Below are 5,662 nucleotides of genomic sequence, written 5' to 3' on the forward strand. Positions count from 1 at the left end.
ACAATTTTCAGAAAGTTACCCGTTAACCACTGAGCAAACAGGTCTGGCCAACGGGCTCTTCCTGAATCGAACCCTGACTTCCAAGCAGGGAACGAATGCACAGAGACTGCCCTCTCAGTCCTATTTGAAGTGGAATGAATTTCAGACTTGATCCTGAATTGACACCTTCTATAATATTTAATTTCTGTCAGAGAATTAGTGCTAGAAGGTAAGATATCCCTAAAGACTCCATTTATCTTGCCATTGTGTCTTTCAGGTATAAATTCACAATCACACCCAGAGAAGGATTTCCTCTGTGAATAAGAGACATTCTACTACCCAGATTACTCCATGTTTTCCTTCAACAATACAGTGTTCCTGGCTCTACCTCATTCCAATCAATGTTGCCCTCCAATTCAAGGAAGATTCATGTAGTGACAATGTGAAAATCCCAACAGCAACTTAGCCCTAAGGATGAATATATGATTAATTTTTCAGTTCCCGAGAGAAAGCCTTATTCCTTATCTCTCACCTTATTTGTTGGAAAACCAAGTGTTGGCGACAAATCATAGGCTCCTAAAAGCATCATCTGGAAAGGGCAGAGTAACCACCACGAGAGGAGGAACTAAGTTTATTTCATTTATCATTATATGCCTAGGGTCCACTGATGAGCTTGAAACGCCGCTGGTAAACAGATAAAGGTTACAGTAATCGGTGTAGCTCAAAGTCTAGTGTTACTGAGTTGCCTCTGGTTATCCCATGGCCATATCCACTGATCATATTGGGCTTCTGCTGAGATGCTAAACAGCTGCTGTCCCTCCATTTCATTGGTCAGAATGGTTTGTGCCCTCGACATTCACAAACATCATATGTCCTTCCCTTCTCTGTGTTTAATTCTCCCCCTCCCCTCTTTCTACCTCCACTAATATGGCTCAATGTGGGACATTCGTAACTCATCAATTGCCTTAGGAAAACCCACTTACTAGTCCATCATGCATCACTAAGCCGTGGGAATCACATCATCTAAACCCCAGATTTCAAAAAATGATTTAGAAGAGCAGTAATTAAGTGATGACTATTGTAATTGAAAAGCACTTCCTCCACTGTCTTTGTTGGTTTTCGCTTTGGCGAGTCCCTAAGACTGGCGGTGGCCTGAAGAGAGCGAGCACAACCTTAAGGAGGGGGTTGACTTTTTATCATCTACACTTTCAGCATGACACATGCGTCCTGTGCATGTCTCTCCAGCCTGATCGTTAAGTATGTCTTACAAACATCCTGTTTTTGTTTAGACTAAACTACTCTCGGTTTCCTGAGCTCTGATTTTTTTTTTTTTTTGCCTGCATGCCATTGCCTACGTTCTGTTCACCCATAAACTACTGCTCCCCTCTAGGCTGGCTCATGATCTCCATGGCGTACCCCTGACATCACGCCCTGCTGAGGAGAGCTGAGTCCTCTGAGTCACTCCGAAGTCATTCCTTCACAATTACTTGTTTTATTCAAGTGACCAGATTTTAATTTTGAGAGATACGACAAACTCTGAAAGCATTTTAAACCAAATGTCACTGTAAGAGTGATATGAGAACAATAATGACTTTCTGCTTACATCATGCAGAAAAACACATTCACACTTGTATTTAAGGAAATTTTATGCAGTGGTGTTGACAGTTAAACATTTCAAAATGTTCATTTAAATTCACAATTTCTGTTGGCCTTTCACCCAAAGAGAAATATACTTCAGTTTTCTCCAACTTGTTGTTTATTAACAACTATGATTTAGTCTTGTTTACCCCATCATATGTGACGACTAGATTTTTTGAAGCATGTCACCCAAAATTTCTTTAAATACTAAGATAAATATTTCAGAGTTAGATTTTTTCCTCCTTAAACAATCATACCAATGGAATAAACTAGTAGACTGAGTTTATTTCTTGCCCCAAAGTTTGACTCATTAAGAGAGAAAAGAGTAAGGCATTTCTTCTTCCACTCACGAGGTATTTTTACATTAAACTAAACTTTGAAACTGGCGGTGACAAGCGTAAAGGTGAATAAAAGACAATGCATCTTTTACATGGAGGTTTGCAAAAGATATTTCTGGTTGGCTATTTTGTAATTAGCTTTAATTTTTTTTCTTAGCAATTCACTTAGACATAAATTCACATAAACAAGCTGAATTCTTTTTTTTTCATGTTAAAATAGCTTGTTCCCAACTGGCTCACTAGCCGTTGGACTTCATGCCCAAATTTCAAGCAAGCTTAGCACTTCTTAGACAACCCATCGAATATATTTGGAACTGAAACAGTTCAAATTAGGAAACAAAAAAACATTGTTATATCAGAGATGGTTTTAAATAAAGCAAATGGCATTAAATAATAAATGCTAACTCTATCACTTATTTTGGTACATTGTGACTTAACATACTATTTACTTTTAATTTCACAAATCAACACAGCTGTCTGTTCTGAAAAGCAATGAAAGGCACTCATTTTTTTTTTTTTTTTAGTTCAAGGATCGTTTGTTGGCCCTTAGGAGCATTTTCCAGTCCAGTCTGTTGGGCACCACGCCCTGGCCCCAAAGTCCACTTTCAGCATTCCCTGGGGACCTTGCCACTCCATTCCCTTGCTGTCCCGCTGCACTCCCCAGTGATTTGCCTCGGTGTGGTGGGATCAGGTCAGGTGCAATTCCCACACTGTGTCTCCGGCACTCACATTTTACTAGCAGATTTAGCACTTTTGACCAAGTAATGATATGAATTCCTTTTAAAATATGCTTCGTGCACTGAACTGATTTTTTGTTTCAGAGATGTCGATTTTAATACATTATTTCTTTTTTAACGTGGATGAAAACCAGAATCAGACGGCCCAGAAGATGACCTGGGAGCCTGGGGAAATCAGTGGTGCTTCACAGGGCATGGGGTCCTCAGGGTTTCACCCATCACCTGGTTTTCTGGTGACCATGACAGCACCCCAACCCAGAGCTGTCCAAGCCCCCAAGTCCAACATTAGCCCATATGTCCAACACTAACCCACAAAGTCCTCCTTGCAGGAGGAAAGCCGAATCAGTGAATGTGTAAGCATCTCAGCGCTGGCAGGGGTCTCCACATGGCTGCTCCAGCACTCAGGGTTGCATTGGGGTAGGTTCATGGGGCTTCTCCTCAGGGATGTCTTGCAGGAAGTGAGCTTTGCCAGCTGAAGCAGGGAATTGGCTAAGGCAGCTGCACTCTGGTCGGACCATCAGAAAGCAAGAGACCCGAGAATTAGAAAGGTGGGTCACAGAGCCATTTATCTCTTCATCCTTCAATTAATCCTACGTCTGTTTACAATAAACCTTAACTATCTCAGTCTTGTTTGTCTCCCCCTCCTCCCCGCCCACCTCTTCCCTGCTCCCCCCATCTTCTCTTTCTGTTGCTTGCAGGAGAAAATTATGAACATGAATAGGATCTTTTTCATGGAGAAGAAGAGCGCCACAGGACCAAGAGATGGAACTTGATTTTGACCCACAGGTACTCGAATGTTCACAGGAACTGGAAGTTGATCTTCACCTTGACCTAGACCATGAAGTTGAGAAAGGGTGATTAGAGGGGTGAGGAGAGGAGGAATGTGATGAAGACCATGACGTTGAAGATCAAGACTTTGAGGGACTTTGTCTATTAGATTTCTTGTTAGTATCTTCTTAGCTGGCATAAAGATCATATATTTATAGATCAGCACATCTTCATCCTCATCCTCATATTTAGAAAGAGCTTTCCTCTTCTCTCTCTGTATCTCCAATTCCTCTGAAACAGATGACAGACCAACTGCCTGCCTTCTGCATTTTTCTGTGTATGTCCAAACTCATCCCGTTCTTCTCCTTCTATATGCTCAACATTTTATCTTTCATACCACACCGTCATAGCCTGTCCTTTAGTTTAGCGTCCTTTGGAGCACTGCACGTGCTGCTGCATTTGGATCTTCTGGCCCCGTTTACGTGACAGCAGTGTCACCCTACCAATCACTAGCACCCACGAGACCTGGCTTCTTGCTACATGGGCCTTTCCTGCGTCGCTGGCCCTAGTGTCCACTATCTCGGCTTCAGTTGTTTGCTCCATCCACATTGATTACAGCTGGTGCTTCTAGGAAAACTCACCTTTCCACATGTTTTTGTCAGGCACATCCAGGCTCATTCACCGACTCAGAAAGTCTTGGTTACATCTTGTTTTCTGTTACCACCAACACCCACAGCTACATTCTCATCCCTTTACTGTTGTTATCATCATCTGTGCCCGCCTTCCCGCCAGTACACGCCCACTGCATTGTGAATTTGTTGCAGGGAACAATGCCATATTGTTCTTGTTTGTAGCAGGAGAGGCTAGCAAACTAGCAAAATATCTGTTGCATGAAAAGTCCCTGACCGTGCATGCGGAATAAGTGGATGAACAGATGGGAAGGGTGGAGGAACGGGAAGCTGAAGACCGAGTGGGACCCTGCTGCGGGGGCAAGAACGATTACATACATCATTCAGTGATGATTATATAGCAGGTGAGCAACATGGAAAAGGGAATAAACGCAGTGTGGTCTCCTCCGCATTCCGTATGTGCATTTCCCTCTTTCCTTATGCCAGATAAAGGAAGAGCCTACAAAGTCTGGAAATGTTCCATCATCCTTTCATTGCCGTTGTCTACAAACTCTTTCAAGGTCTCCGCATCTACTATCTCCATCTCTTTGTATAAAGTGTCTTTCCCTTTTATTTGTAAATGTGGCTAAAATCGCTTGAGATTAGTTTCCATGATTTCAGAAAGAGAGCATACTCCTCAACACCAATACTAACATTTTCCAGGCACAACAAAATAGGTAATGTTCTTAAAACGTAGCACACACGACTCATGTGCTACTTTAGAGATGAGCAGACATTTTTTTCCACCTCTGCTCTCACCTACAGGTTAATCCACATCACATCCCCTTGAGCCTAGTGCTTAGGCCGACAGAGTAAACTGAGTGTGGTCCCGTGTCAGTCCTGTGTTCCATTCAGACTTCAGAGGCCTGGCAGCTTCCATGGGCCCACTCCTGAAACCCAAGGGCCCCATAAAAAGCTTCTTCTGCCCGGGGGATGTTACTGTAGACAGACGGCGATGCCCCAGCCTCCCACCTGCATCAGCTGGCTTACTTGAGGTCACAGCCGCAATCTCCAGCCGAACAGTCATTTCCAGCAATTAGAAAGCATCCGGGTGACGGAAGCCACATGAGTGACCTCAGTTGAGACCAGCACTGACCTGTTGGCCCCAGCTCATATCGTGGAATTATGAGCAAATTCATGCTTGTGAGTTTACGTAGTTGAGTTTTGAGGAGGTCCCACTACCCAGCAACAGATAGTTGGAATCCTCAAGAGTATATGATGACTGAAATCATTCTTACGACGTCTCCAACGACGTCTTCCTCAGCAACCAGCCTACCAACACCACATGCATGTAAAACTATCACTACAATGAAAAAGAATTGTCAGATATATTTCCTAGTTCACGCTTGTGAACTATGTTCGACGTGTTTCCTATTGCCCCACTGCTCTGCTCAGCAGCCCTCGTTTACGCTTGTGTCAATGTTCCCAGAATTATGTTTTTCTGGATTTATGCCTCAGCCATAAGACTTTGACCTAGGCTGAACCTTGGCCTCTAAAGTGTCAGATGGGGGCATTTTCATGTTTATCTGGTAAT

The 5,662-nt window shown here is 43.1% G+C and overlaps 1 pseudogene; it reads right to left on the reverse strand.

Moving 5' to 3' along the window:
• Nucleotides 1-3,313: 3,313 nt before the first annotated feature.
• On the reverse strand, nt 3,314-4,128 carry LOC142439490 (uncharacterized; annotated as a pseudogene).
• Nucleotides 4,129-5,662: the final 1,534 nt, after the last annotated feature.

Source organism: Tenrec ecaudatus, chromosome 1, assembly GCF_050624435.1.
Source record: "Tenrec ecaudatus isolate mTenEca1 chromosome 1, mTenEca1.hap1, whole genome shotgun sequence".
NCBI classification, from domain to species: domain Eukaryota; kingdom Metazoa; phylum Chordata; class Mammalia; order Afrosoricida; family Tenrecidae; genus Tenrec; species Tenrec ecaudatus.